At 35.5% G+C, this 15,198-nt stretch overlaps 1 protein-coding gene across 1 annotated transcript in view; it reads left to right on the top strand.

Moving 5' to 3' along the window:
• LOC132096054 (Fc receptor-like protein 5) overlaps positions 1–15,198 on the top strand; it is a 154,522-nt gene that overhangs the window by 38,999 nt on the left and 100,325 nt on the right. The window lies entirely within an intron of this gene.

Below are 15,198 nucleotides of genomic sequence, written 5' to 3'. Positions count from 1 at the left end.
TCAACATAATCTGCCAATGAAAAAAATCTTCTGAACATTCATTAATCTTGGGTCTTTCAATATTTAATAATACCGTATACCGTGGTAAAAGCATGAGCAATTAATCGCAACAGGAAAAGTTGATACCGGCGTATCCCTAGTGCTCCATAATGTTCACATCGGCTCATTTCTGATACAATTAAGACGCCGGGTCATTCATAAACTATTTTGTCTCTTTGAATTTAAATCTAGACTTTTTCACACTGTCTCTTGAAAACCTCGACCTGAACACACTTGACTGAAAACATGTGTGAGACAAATGTAGATTTTAATAAAAGTATGTGGAGTCGAGGGACAGGTTCAGTGTATTCTAGACCCATGCTGTGATGACATTGTGTGTGTTAAATGATGGAGAATATCCTCCATCGGTTCTCATGGAGCATCAAAACAGAGAAACACTTTCAGCTGAAACTCTAGACATGTTTCTGTGATCTGCATTGTGTTGAACCAATGGAAATGATTCATATCTGTTTCTTCTGTGTTTAGTGCTGATGTCCTTCATCCACTCTGGACTCACTCAAGGTATTGTGCTCTACTGATTTACATTTGATTTATTAAATATGAATAGTGTTGTAGTAGTTTATTTGTCTACATGGATCACATGAGGATCACACATTTGTCTCTTTGCTGATAATTCATGTCCATATTTTGCTGTTGTTCATCTTCACTCAGCATCATTTATATGTGTAGCTCCTCATGCTGCTAAAACACTGCTGTTTCTGCAGTTTATGATGAAAGTTAAATAAAATAATAATAATAATTAAATAAAAAGCTTATTGTAGTCTATTGCAAAAACGACAGTGTGTCATTAAATCTGCTGATCTGTCATGATGGTTCATGGGGACACACATCTGTATATGAGATGAATATTACTAAATAAACAAATGAGAATAATAATAATATTAATAATAATTCCTCTGTTACATAATTTGTCATAATATTGTAGCATAACTGCAAAAATGGTACTTTAGCACAAAACAAGTTACACTTTGAAAAAGGTTCATTGTTTTGTTATAATGATGAAATGTCTCCACATCAATCTGATGAGACACTGAGTGATCACCGCAGACATCTAGAGGATGTAGATGTGATTTCATGTTATTTTAAGTAATTATTGAAGAACAGCAATCTCCCACTGAAGTGAAAGATAGGATTTACACAAAAAGTGTTCAAACTAAATCAAGGGATCTCAAAGTACAGCACGGGACGACTGTGACCCATAGACATGAACTGATTACTGTTGAGAGAAAAATAAATAAATAAATAAATAAAATAAATTAATATGACTCGGGGATCAGATCTCGTTCACCAAAAAATAAACTAAACAAAAATAAATGCTTTATTGGAACCTCTAACTGAAAACAGCTCCACCTACCGACCAGAACAAGAACTGTTCAATAATGTTTTAATAACTTTCTCATTTCAAAATCCAGCTGAATTGACAAAACAAATAAATAAAAAATACTTTATTTAAACTTTTATCATAACAAAGTAAGTTTTAATCACAATTGCATCACTATCAACTACATGAAGTCAGATATTCAGAGTTTATTTTCTTCTGTTCACAGATTCACCCAGATCTACTCTGACTGTGACTCCAGACAAAACAGTATTCACTGGAGAGAGAGTGAATCTGACGTGTGTGATTGAGTCTAACGGAGACTGGAGATATGAGTGGTGGAAAGGAGATTCATACTACACTTCAATATCAAACATTCAAGTGTCTCAGCGTTACACTGTAGACAGAAACACTCTCACTATTGAAGGATCTGAATCATCTGATGAGGGTTGGTACTATTGTCAAGGACTGAGAGATGGATACTTCTCATCACAATCAAACTTTGTTTATCTCTCAGTGAAGGGTGAGTTTATTATCATCATCTTCCTAAACTCTCTCTACTACATCAGAATAAGATTCAGTTGTGTCTAGGCATAAGATTAGGTATTAGATTTTAATGGCATGATAACCTTAAGCAAAAATATCATGGTTTTATTGTTACAGCTCTGAAATGTGTTATTATTAAATGACTGGGTAAATAAATAAATCTTTATTTTTTCTTCTTTAAAATAAAAAGATAAAGACTGACATCTTTATTTAATCTAAATCGTATTACAGCTATCTTATTTTAGTTATATAAATCATATACATATAATTTATCTAATTTCATATTGTTTAGTTATACAATAATAATCATAGACATAATTTGATTGAATAATCAATTTGAAGCAAAAACCGAATGTTCGGACAAGCTTTGTGAAATTATTCCACATAAACTTCTCAGAAAGCAGTCAGCTCTCCTCAGAAACACATTCATATAAACTCCAGATCAATATTGAGGATTTTCTTCCAGTAGTTTGAGCATCATGAACAGTAACTGTGTGTTCACATCGCCAGCGTCCAGAGACTCAAAGTGACCAGAAGACCTTCGTTTTCACTGTGAGCCGGCGTCGAGCTGAAATCAGGCAACTTTAGGGTGATGAGCTGTGACTGCACATAGGTGTAATAATTTAGGAGACGGATTTACTGTGATATTACAAACATACAATATGACATAACATCTGAAAACACAACTGACCATCTATGAACATCAGTCAATAAAGCATTTTAAAATAATGGCACTTAAAAATCTGAACTGAAATTTAATTGCAACCATGAAGCCTATGAATGCATGAACATGATTTATTATTATTAATAATTTATTTTTATGAAAGAGAACATATAGCCTGCAGTGTGGGCTGCTTTTGCTGCTTGAATTTGGCTTTCAATAATGAGGTCCAAGTTTAAGAGCTAGAAGTTAAAATATATATAATTGTGTTTCTCTATTTAACAACATCCACTTAACTTACAACAGTGAAAGACGTCTTCTCTCGGGTAGATTGTGTGTTTTCTAGCTGCAGGGCTCTCAGAATCACTAGCCTGACGTCCCGGGGCTTTTGTGTTTTCAGTCGGGTCAGAAGTGTATCAGGACTCGGGCTAAAGCAGATCTCTGATGGGTCCTTAAAACTCCTGAAGTGAGTAGTGTCAAACTTAAGGCCTTGAAAAGATTTGAATATGTTCAATAGTATAAGAAATGTCTAGTTTATAATCGAAAGACAAGAGTCGTGATACGGCTGGATTAAACTTTAAAGGGCGATGATGTCACTGAATAAATACGAGCGCTGCATGTTTCATCAAAACGAGTCGCAGATGTCTTTAATTGAATGTATCTGAAGGGAACCGACTCTCCTCAGAAACGTGTCGTTGTTATTTTTGTCATTTCACCTGTGAGCGTGAAGCTGCTTTGTGTTCAGCCGTTACCGGGTCAGATCCGTGCAAATATCAACTCATGTTTTAAAGCAGCAAACAAAAAAATCTAAACAATTGAGACAGTAATATTTATATTCCTTGGTATGCAGAAGACGGGTGTAAAAGTTCCTTTAAGAATCTTTTCCTGTGACTGCAAATGCACATTAATGAAAATAAGACTTTTGGGTTTTATTTTAACAGTTGCATTAAAAGCATTTAAGTAAAGATTACTCTACTAGATGAGAGTTCTCCATCAGAACTATAAACCACCATCTTCTAAGAGCTGGCATGTCCTTCTAAACAGGAAAACAATTCATTTTACATTTCTCTAAAACAATTCATATAAACTAATTCAGACACAGGAGTAAGACTCAAATCAGTTAATCACAAAACCACAATTCAGCAAGTCAGTAACTACAAGATTACACCTACGTGAGGTATGTGAAATGATTGAGAGGTTATCTTGTTTCAGAAAGGTGTATTACGTCAGTTTTAATCAACACTTACCACAGTGAAATCAAAATAAGCCTCCATTGCCATAAAACAGAGGTACTGCATATTAAATATATATTTTCAATAACATGTTTGTCATGCAGTATAGCTGAACAGCTTAAAACTGTTAAAAATGAATGTTTACTTTTTGGGAGCCCTATTACTTTTTTTTTTTTATTTGCATAATTTTGTCAATTTAATCTTGTAATTTGTTTAAGGTACAACTGTTAACTCACACCATGATCATGAAGATACCGCAGTCATTCCCATAATCTTGCACAGAAACTCTCTGTTTAAATAGATGATTTTATCGTTACTTATTCAGTGATAATACAAGATAAAGAATTGTTCATAATCACACACAAATAAATAAATGAAGTTACAGTACGTTTACCTTTAAATCACTTCCAGTTTTTCTCTAACCATTTTCCAGGGACACAGTTCTGTGCAGGTTTACTAAAATAAAAATAAAAAGAGGATGGAGAATGAGGTCCTCTGTTTTGTTTGATCATGCTTGGAGCGCTAGACCTGAAGCATGAACAGTTCATTCACTAAAGTCACACATAAAGTGTTCCCCGGCCAGAGAACATGATCACAAACTGAGGCTGGCCAGGGGAACATGGCTCCCAAAACACACGTCTTCATTAAGTTACCTTAGGACATCTTGGTAGGACATGTCTCCAAATTCTCCTGCAGTTTTAAGGTACATAGAGTCCAGACTGAAAACAATGTTATGTTGACTTTACTTAATTTTATTATGTCAAGGGGTTGCACAAAATAAATGTATCTAAATCCAGATATATTTTTTAAGTTGAGTGTACTTATACTTTATAAATTGGTTTTACTTATATTTTATAAATTGAGTTTATTAATCCCTTTCAGTAAGTGCAAATTAATTATACTCATAATTTCAGCTAAACTATTTTGAGTAGAATTTACTAGAATTAATTATGTGCAACGAGATCAACTTAATCATTTAATTTCTACTTACTAAAATTTATTTCAATCCAATAGTTTTTGAGTCTCTTATTGTATCCCTCATTAATATTCAGACAAATAAAGCAAACCCAATATTAACAACTCTAACTTTATTTTTCTGATTCAAGAGATTTTTTCTCTCCCAAAAAAGAGTCCCAGTAATGCAACTCAGTAGTCACCATTTCTCAGAGACCTCAATACATGGTACACAACACACAATGACGATAACATTCAGTGTTTGAGTATGAATGGGTCTCACAAAAAGTATGTTACTAAACCTAACATCAAAATCAGCCATAAAACAGTGTAAATACAACTCGAAAACTGTGAAAAATGTAACATTTTTAATTATTCATGGCCCAGTGCATGATGGGAAATACACTGAAACAAATGATTCATTGAATTTACAAAAACATTTTATGGTAAGTGGTTGTAATCAATTTATTTTAGCTATATTGAAATAAACTAATTTAGCTGATTAACTTTCAGCAAAACTTGTTTATTTAAATGTTTACTATAAAACATTTTAGTAAATTCAATGTATAATTTTTTTTTTTCAGTGTATGGGATCATAACTTTGATATTTAGTTAAAGAATCCTTGTAAACATAACAAACTGTTCCAAGTAAAATATACTTATGAGTGCCAACTTTAATTTCTACAAGCTTAGATTGAGTCATGGCTGGACTGGCCATTGGGCATACCGGGCATTTGCCAGGTGGGCCGATGTGCTTTTTGGCCCGATATCTCATACTCATAATTCTTTTTATTTTTTTATTTTAAACGGCCCATAAAATTTGTACATCGGTGGCCCATTCGTTTTGCTTTGTTTTGCTTAATTGGCGGCGCTGGGTTTGTGCCGGTGTAATGCATTGGTCAAAGTTAGTGTTAGTTTTTTTTTTCTGACAGACCAGCCCATGAAACACGTAGATCAGCGGCCCATTGGCTCTTTTCTTGATTGACACTGGGCTGGCCCAATCACAACTTTAAACGAGTGAGCGAGCGGCAGCAGTGACGGTGTGTATCTGTAACAAAAGATGGAGAAGAAACGCAAGGAATGTGCAGATAAATAGCGTGAAAAAATAGAACCAGGCTCTTAAAGCAGACACTGTAAACTGTGTCAAAATATATGTTTTCTGACCTTCATCAGCTCCTGTGGCAGATGATGATAGTGAGGACGGAGGATCAGGAGAGAGATGAGAAAGTGTAGAGCCTGCGGTAAGCATAACTACTTTCAAGACACTTAGGCCATGTCATGAGTGTAGATTATTTCCACATCTGCATAGTTGACGATTACCGCAATTCACTAGAAATTTAATAAGAGGCGTTTGTAAACCATGTTTTCCGCCAAAATAAAAGCTTGATGCAGTTTGCGTCAAAATAAAAGATCATGTGCTTATCTCTTTCAAGTATAGAAATTGGTACAACTAATTAAGAAAGTTTCCTTTATTTTTTTGTGCATTTGTTTTACAAAATATGGCTATTACTGTCATTGGATTAATATTATAACTATTATTATGTATAGGTGTAATGTAAATAGACACTGTAACTAAAAGAGGTTTGAATTTTTCTTTGTTTAATTTGCACACTGAATATGGGTTGGAGCTTTTAATTTTGAACTCTCAAAGTGCACCAGATTAATGAATTTAACATTAAAATTCACAAAATTTTCTCACGGGGGGGCATGTCCCCGAACCCCCCTAGAAGGACCGAGGACACACCACCATAGTTTTAACAAAAATCCTGTAAGAAACACTGGTATTGCTATGCCAGAGCCGCTTATAGCTTGTTTTAGGATTCACCGCTGTGGAGTATAGTTCAACTGTATTAATAAATATAACATTTTGACTTATTTCATCTATTAACTCTCACTCGTTCCTATACTCACTCATTACATGGCATTAGTGGTTTTAATGAATAGGAGTTGGTATGCATATAATTAAGGGCGTGCAAAGATGGGTGGTGTTTATGATCATATAGTGGGCCGGTCTGGGCAAAAATGTCCGGGCCGATTTTTTTGTCCCAGTCCAGCCCTGAATTGAGTACTAACATAGAATTTACTTACCTAAATTATTTCATGTAGAAATTACTTTTGTTTGTATAGTATTTACTTCATCACAAAATCATCTAACTTCCCTTACCCACCGCCCAAAAAACTGCTCTAGAACAAATAATTAAGAATATTAAAGATTACCCGTCCAAAACAATTTAGATTTCATGTTTAACCACATTATAAGACATTTGTGCATCACAGAATCAACTTAATATTTTCAATCTGACTTGAATTAATACACATGACTTGGATTTAAAACACATGTAATTCATATAAAACCAATTAATATTTATTAATTAAAATTTAAAAAAAAAAAATGTAAATGGATTAAACTAGCAAAATTGAATTACGCTTAATTAAATTGGGGCCATAATCATTTTTTTTTCAGTCCAGAAAGAGCAACTCCCTCTGTCGAGCACACTGTCAGTCAAGGTGAGGAGACCACGCCCTGTTTTGGAGTCCCAGCCCCCATTTGGAGATCTCCGGTCTGCAGTTATACTTGCATTAGTTGCCCTGGATATAATAAATAATAGTACTGTAGTCCCAGTTTACTTTTAAACAAATTTCCCTGATTATACTTAAATAAAGTAATGTTGATACTTGATTAAATTATATGAACTTAAGTAACGTTTTCAATGCAGGACTTTTACTTGCATCAGAGTATTTTAACAGTGCTTTATACATTATTAGGTAAAGCATCTTAATACTTCGTCTACAACAATATTTAATGAGGTTAATTTATAAGTTAATCTGCACAAGATCATCAAGCTTGTTTGCTTTGCGGCCGCTTTAAATACAAGATAATGATTCGATCTACATCAGAAAGTCAGTGCATCCACAAATCTTTCTGCAGGTTGTCATCAGAGCGGCCAGAGTGATCTTTGACGTCAAAACAAGATAAGCAAACTGATGAAACATTGTGCAAGTCCAGAACAGAGAGTTGCAATAAGGCAAAAAAACATGGAATGCCAAATGGCTCATAATTTGCGTGCTTTTCATCGTTGTATCAATATTAAAACATCATTTTCATAATGCTGCCAGGCATTAAATAAGCGCCGTTACGCGATAAGTTAACGCCAGACGCCTCCACGCATTAAAATAATGCTACACGCCGACTCACGTTAAGTTAACGCCACACCAGAGTCGGCGTCAGAGCAGATCTACTGGAGGGGCATTGGATCATCGGCGGGGGGGCACTGTCGTTTCAGGGCCGGCCCGCGGCATAGGCCATAGGGGCGCCAGAATGAGTGAACGAGTGAACGAGAGTTTTTTATTATAATAAGCTACTATTTAAAAACCATTAATTCGAAATACTACCAAATAAAGCAAAAAAAAAAATAATTGCTGAAATTTGCTGTTTTGCTGACCGGGTAGAATGGAAAGGTGGAATCCCAAGACTAAGCATGTGTGTGTGCAGTCTGCCTTTCATCACAGGCAGGCTACGTTAACATTGTGTTCATTTTTTACGTTATCAAAACTGTGTAAGGTTATTTGAGAAAGTGGCATGCACCCAGGGCCGCATTAAGACTATAAGGGGCCTGGGCTTTACCTCTTGAGGGGCCCTTCCAGTGCTAGACAATAAGGACTGCCCGATTACCCGAGGCTAGTGTGAATGACGCTCATGACAGTAGAAGGAACGGTCACTTGCCCGATCGGGCCAGTGCTGTAGGGTGTGCGTTATATGTAGTCTATGATATCGTAATTGCTGATATTATCGAGTATGCATCTCACTTTACAAAAAAACAAACAAAAACACACCCATTCTGTGCAGGCATGCACTACGTGACGTATTCCAGTAGATTAGACTTGTGCACGTGATTTAGTCTTAATGCCTCAGAATTCAGATATGCCCCTGTATATATTTCATATTTATATAATTTAATATCTATGTTAACCAATATTACACAAAGAGTGCCGTTTTCTCCAAATATTAGCATGATTACAAATGTGATTATTTTATTTAGCGTACAGTTTAATGAACAAGAACTTAATATCAAGTGACTTACATTTAAGACACCAAATCGTCTGTTTCGCTGTATTTCGCCAACGAAAATGGTCCCGAGTGAATCAGCCGCTTGAATGAATCGTTTGAATCTCAATGATTTGCTCATTAACAGTGATTCGCTGCCACCTACTGGCAGGTTTAATTTCAGGTTTAAAGTGTCTTCATTTTTTTAATATTTCCACAGTATTTAACGTTTTAAATTTTCATCATTAAAAAATATTACAAATAAATATATTAATGATACAAAAGTTTAGTCAAGAGCAGTGATTCTCTCATTGTCTTTTCTTTTTTTGATTACCATTAATGACATATAGAGCAGCATGCTCATTAAGACCTAAATCACGGATATAATATGATGTAACACATCAGATTTTTTCCGAATTGCGCCACAACAATTAATTCAGTATTGCATGATGTCTGTGAGGGGTTTCTGCACACACGCTTAGGGTGTGTCAGTCTACAGGAGTACAGAGATCTTTTTCATTATCATTATTGCGATTAAACAGTAGTTTTAACATCAAGCACGTCCTACACGATTTTCTCATTCATGCATTTTCTTTAAGTAAAAAACGAAATGTGCCCAAATATCTTGCTTTAAAGAAGTGATACGAACATCAAGCGTAATTAATGTTTGCTTCTGAAGGCATACGCAACGTTAATAGTAACAAGAGTGCTTTATTTAAATCATTATGTTAATATGATAAGGCCTATTTAATTACATATATGCAGAATCGTTCACATCAACACTGCAATTCATAAAAATTATTATAATCCACAGCTCTAGTGTGGTGGCTAACTAAGTACTGGGAGCTCAACTAAGTTGTTAGGTTTAAAAGGAGTTAATTATTTTGATAGACTATCATATCTAGCTACTGCTGCCAGCCTGCTAGTATATCACAACCAACCTGTAAATGGCGGTGAATCCCTTTCCCCTTCACCATTATCTGCATCTTCATCTTTCCCTGGACCTGCGTTAAAATCTGATGTTAGTTTCGGAATTTTTTTTAACAAACTGTTCTGACGTTCTACTTTATCTTGTGCTATTTTTATTTTTTGTGAACCACTTTCATATTTATGAGACATTACTGTCACATTAGATTAGCTATTAGATTGGTTATTGTCATCATTAGAATAAACGGCAATTATCTTGTAAAGAATTCAACGTAAGTAGCCTATGTCACGTGAGTTCGACACAGGCCAATAACTGAATGCTATCAGATAATGATGAATTTAATTGGATTTCAGACAATTAAAAAATGCCCACTGTGTCTGATGATTGCAGGGTTCATTAAGTGAGAGGGTTTGACTGACACTTCTCGAGCAGGACTCGAAACGCCCGCACGTGCATTCAAAGCAAAGCGATAAAGTGTAAATGGTAAAATGATATCCCACAATCCTTTGCGCTCCATTCTGTGAGAGTTAAGCCAAAAAATAAAGATGGCGTCTGAAAGTTGCGGTCAGTGGTCAGTTGGTGTGTAAATGTGTGTTTCTGAACAACGTTTTCCACTTTTCATGTAATTTCTAGCGAGAAATTAATATTTCAGTAATTAAATATCCACTTAGTTATCACCAAAGCTCTCTATATTTCGCTGTAGATCATTTAACCATTACTCTCCCTCAGTTTTAGGTGCCTTCGTGCAAAAACGCTGCCTGCAAAGTCATTGCCTGATTAGACAGCGAGGCAGCAAGTCACCTGCCTAAGTTTTTGGATGCAGCCCTCGAGTTGTCCTACATGTGGCGCGACGCGGCGCTTCTCGTCCGGTGTGTGACCGCCTTTAAACTTGATGTGAACACTGAAACAATGGGAACAGAAAAACACTTAAACATAAAAGTCCTTAAACACAAAACAGAAACACCAGAGCATCATCATGTCAGTATCATGGATAGAAACAGTGAATCATTTGTAGATTAACCAGACATTTAAATAGATTTAATTTAGCATCACATATGGTGCAGAAAATGTAATGAACGCAGAAGGACACACACTTGAGCTTCCATGTTTATTAATTTGAATACAAATAAATTATTTAAGAAAATGCAATATTTAATACATCGTATATGTATGCAGTCAAAGTGAAAGCATATGTTTGTAATATAAAACTAATTTTTATTTGCAGAATCATCAATATTTCTATTCTGGTGTCTCTATTGTGCTCTAGAAGCACCAAACAAAGCCTTTTCAACTCCATTCCTGATATAACAAAAAACTATTTCTATGCCTTAGATACAATAATTAAATATAAAACTTGATATTTTAACTCTGTTTCAGTCTTGTATCGAGTATATAGTGAGATCAGTGTCATGTGTTGAAGTGAATGGTGACATGAGTGTATCGTTACACACCTAATGATTACTTTAGTCACAGAGTTCAATAGAGATGAGTTTAGTCCTGAAGTCAGAGAGAGTGAAGTGACTTCCAGATGATGGTGTTAAATGAGTTGCTGAAGTTGATTGAGATTCAGTGTCTCCTCATATGAGGTTGTAGTTGGAGGTGTTCAGCTCTCCTTCAGCAGGAGCTTCATTCTGCTTTCTATGACGAGTCAGAGGTGTTTATCTGAGGACGAGACGGAGCCAGAGCCTCCAGAAAACACTGAGAGCACAAAACTGACCACAGGAACAAACCAAGACATGACAAACATTATCAAGTACCACTTCCAACCACTGGATTCAAAAGTATTGGCATTCATTACTCAAGTAGAAGTATAGATACTAGGGTTTAAAAATACTTTTGTAGAAGTTGAAGTATCAACTCAAGCTTTTTACTCAAAAACTACTTAAAGTATGAAAGTAAAAGTAATGTAAGGAAAAAAATGCCATTAAGAACAAAAGCTTAGGTCACGCTACAGGGGCCTATTGTGCACTACCCCACCACCTCAAAAAACATTTTTTCTAAAGGCCATAGGCCATAATGACTATAATGTTATATTAAAATGTTCATGTTGAAAAATTTGGGATACACTAGGCTACCTGTTTCAGCCGCATATATGCCCATTGAAAATGAACGCACTTTAGTACAAAACAGATACATTAAAGAACTAGAGATATGATGACTACTTGCCTATAAGTATTGTTATGGTGCAAAAAGTCAAACTTCAGAGGCATGTCATCAATAACCTTTAATGGAATGTAAATGTACATCCAAGCTTAGCTGCAGGAATCTGCGAGGGCAATGGACAAGAACATTAGTGCAGGCTTAGTAACAATTACTCTTGTATCGTTGTTTATTTACAACAAACATTATGGTGCTATCAAAATGAATGATTAATCCAAGTGATTAATCAAAAACTAAAAATTAAAAATAACTCATAATCCTGATACCTTCTTGATTGATACCTGATTGATATTCGCTACATACGTCTGCTATGTCCAGTGTGGGTGGGGGGTGACACTAATTTATTCAAACGTCTCACTACCGAACTACCTACAGTAGCTTAATTTGTGGAGGATGAAAAGAAACCACCCATTTGAATTATGTGAATATTGAATTAAATGAGCCAGTGAAAAATAATAACTTTTACGTAGGGTCCAGTGTCATTTCGATACTTTTAAAATGCTACGGGTGCCTGAACCGATACTTAAAAAAAAGAGCCACAAAAAAACTATGGATAACATTAAAGAACATTACAAATATTTAAAATCTCTAATTTCCCAAGTTGTGCTTCCCTTACTCTAAGGCTAATAAATGTATTTCACAATCTGGGTCATTTTTTAATACAAAACCACACATAATTTTTCTACTGTATCTCTGTCACTCACTCTGATATTTAGTTAAGATGAGTGCTGTCTGTCAAGGTCTTTAATCAGTTATGTGAATTAATGTATGCTCATTCTTTATAAAGTAGCAACAATGTCGTTTGTAAAGTACAGTACTGTGCAAAAGTCTTAGATACATTAGTATTTTCACCCCAAAAAAGGGTTTTAAGCCAGTTAATTATATCTTTTGTTGTAGTGTGTCAGTAGGAAATATCAGTTTGCCATTAATTTTAATAATAATCTAGTGCGATTCTGAATGCACAAGCAGTCTGACAACGGCGAAATGAATGTTTGGAAATGTAAACTGATATTTTATACTGACACACTACAGCAAAATATATAAATAACTGGCCGAACACCATTCTTTTGGGTGAAAATACTAATGTGACCAAGACTTTTGCACAGTAGTGTATGTATAAAGTATGTATGATTAGATTAAGTATATTTAAATAAGTGTAATTAAAGTACTGTATGTGTTCGTTCATATGTGTTAAGGGCTAGATTTTTGCTGGAGGAAACACTTGTGGTGTGACAAGCGAAAACTTTACAGTAGATGGGAAACCGACTGTTCCCTCTTGACCCTTTGTAAACTGTATTTATGACAAAAAACTGCGCAGATACGGATATTCAGACAAACTATCGATAAACACACACCTTGTGTCCACTGTTTGTGTTTAAGTGCGCATGCGCTGCTCCGCTCACGGTCTGCGGGTTGAAGAACGTGCTGAAAGACAGAGAGGAGACCGGTCTGAAGCTGTTTTCATATGAAATTTAAGGGACTGACTCTGAGGCGATTAAGAATTTGGGTACAGTTTGTGGAGCTAAATGCTACAGCCCCACTAAAACAGCCTAGCGATGCCCGTGCTTCTTGTGTAGATTTCCGAGAACCAGGACAAACATTTCAATCGATCTCTCAGGCATTTAAGAGGCACCGAAATCTGTGTCCTTATTCGGTTTGGTGCATAGGCCTACCAGTTCCATACCCATCCCTACTTTTAAGAAATATATTTTTTGATAAACGAACCCAAAACTGGCTATGTCCTGGCTGGACTGTGATGTGATTTGTGTCATGTGCAGGTGCGGTGGATCGCATACAAACCAGTACGGTGTCGGAATGGTATATGTTTATACTTCTCATCATGATCCAACCACAATCAAATTCACTTCATCCAGATGGCGCGATTTATATGGAAAGGTTTTTTTTTTTTTTTTTTTGAATGAAAACAAGCCGAAATTAAATAGCAGTAACGAACCTATTTTTAAAATGTAAGTAGAAAAGTACAGTAGAAAGTACAGATACTTGCGTGAAAATGTAAGGAGTAGAAGTAAATAGTCGGCTGAAAAATAATTACTCAAGTAAAGTATAGATGCCCAAAATTTCTACTTAAGTAATGAAGTATTTGTACTTCATTACTTGACACGTCTGCTACCAACACACATTGGGTAAATTGCAAAGCACAATGTTCTTCCTGTTTTCTAAGCACCATATCACAGAAAGTACGAAGTTTGAGAAGTAGACAACAGTTAAAACATTTCAAAGTTAAAGTTCATATGGAAGAAAGCTTTGCTCATGAGTTTTATGTTTTTGAAACATCAGGCTTTTATGGCCCATTTAATATGAAATAGTGAAAATATGGAGCTCACCAGGGGCGGACTGGGACCAAAAAGTGGCCCTGGACTTTCTCTCTCTCTCTCTGTAAATTAGACGACGTGAAATTACATTAGGGCGTGTTTCAAGATAGGCAATGGAGCAGACCAGACTAAAACAGGGAGGGAGGACAAAACACACTCCTTGTCAGCCGCGCGATGAACTCACTCATCCATTTGCTTAGAAAAGAGATGTAATATTATGATTTCCGTCATTTAAAAAAAAAAATATATATATATACTGTATATATATTTGTGTACTGGGTGGGCCGGCCCACATTGGCCAGCGGCCCACCAGGAAAAGTCAGTCCGCCCCTGGAGCTCACAAAGGGTTTATGCAAACAGATATTAATAGACAAGTTTCAGCCAAATATTTATGGTTCAGGCCTATGGAACAACACTCAGTCTTAGAGTAGAGTGCAAACCATTACATTTGGAACATTAGAATATTGTATCCAATATTATGCGGTCACTTCCGCATATTCATTCTGGGACTAAAGAATACGATTTTTTTAGGGATCACAGAGTTGTGTACAATATAGGCCTACAATAAAACATTATACAAGAAAAATCATAGATGATTTAAATCTCCTTTGAAATTACGCTGAGCACTTTTATTGTGTGCCACAGTCTGCTTTGATTGCAAAACGTGATTGGTAAACAGTTTGCCAGAGTATACCCTGACCTCACTCATTACTTTTATCTGCCATCTGAGACCATTTTTCTCAATTCAGATTTGACTGACAGATTTCTTGATTTCTAACCTTATCTTCACTTTGTGTTGCACTTACTCTGCTTATTATACATATAAAATACAAGTTTATATCAAGTAGTACCATATTCATAATTGTGATCACAAAGTCTGTTTACCATGTCTACCAACAAATTTGCAGTAGCCTACTTCATACAATATCTGTATACACTATGTGCAATATATATATATATA

This window comes from Carassius carassius, chromosome 2, assembly GCF_963082965.1.
Source record: "Carassius carassius chromosome 2, fCarCar2.1, whole genome shotgun sequence".
NCBI lineage: Eukaryota > Metazoa > Chordata > Actinopteri > Cypriniformes > Cyprinidae > Carassius > Carassius carassius.
The sequence above is the reverse complement of the archived record's forward strand: the minus strand, read 5'-3'. Positions and strand labels throughout refer to the sequence as shown.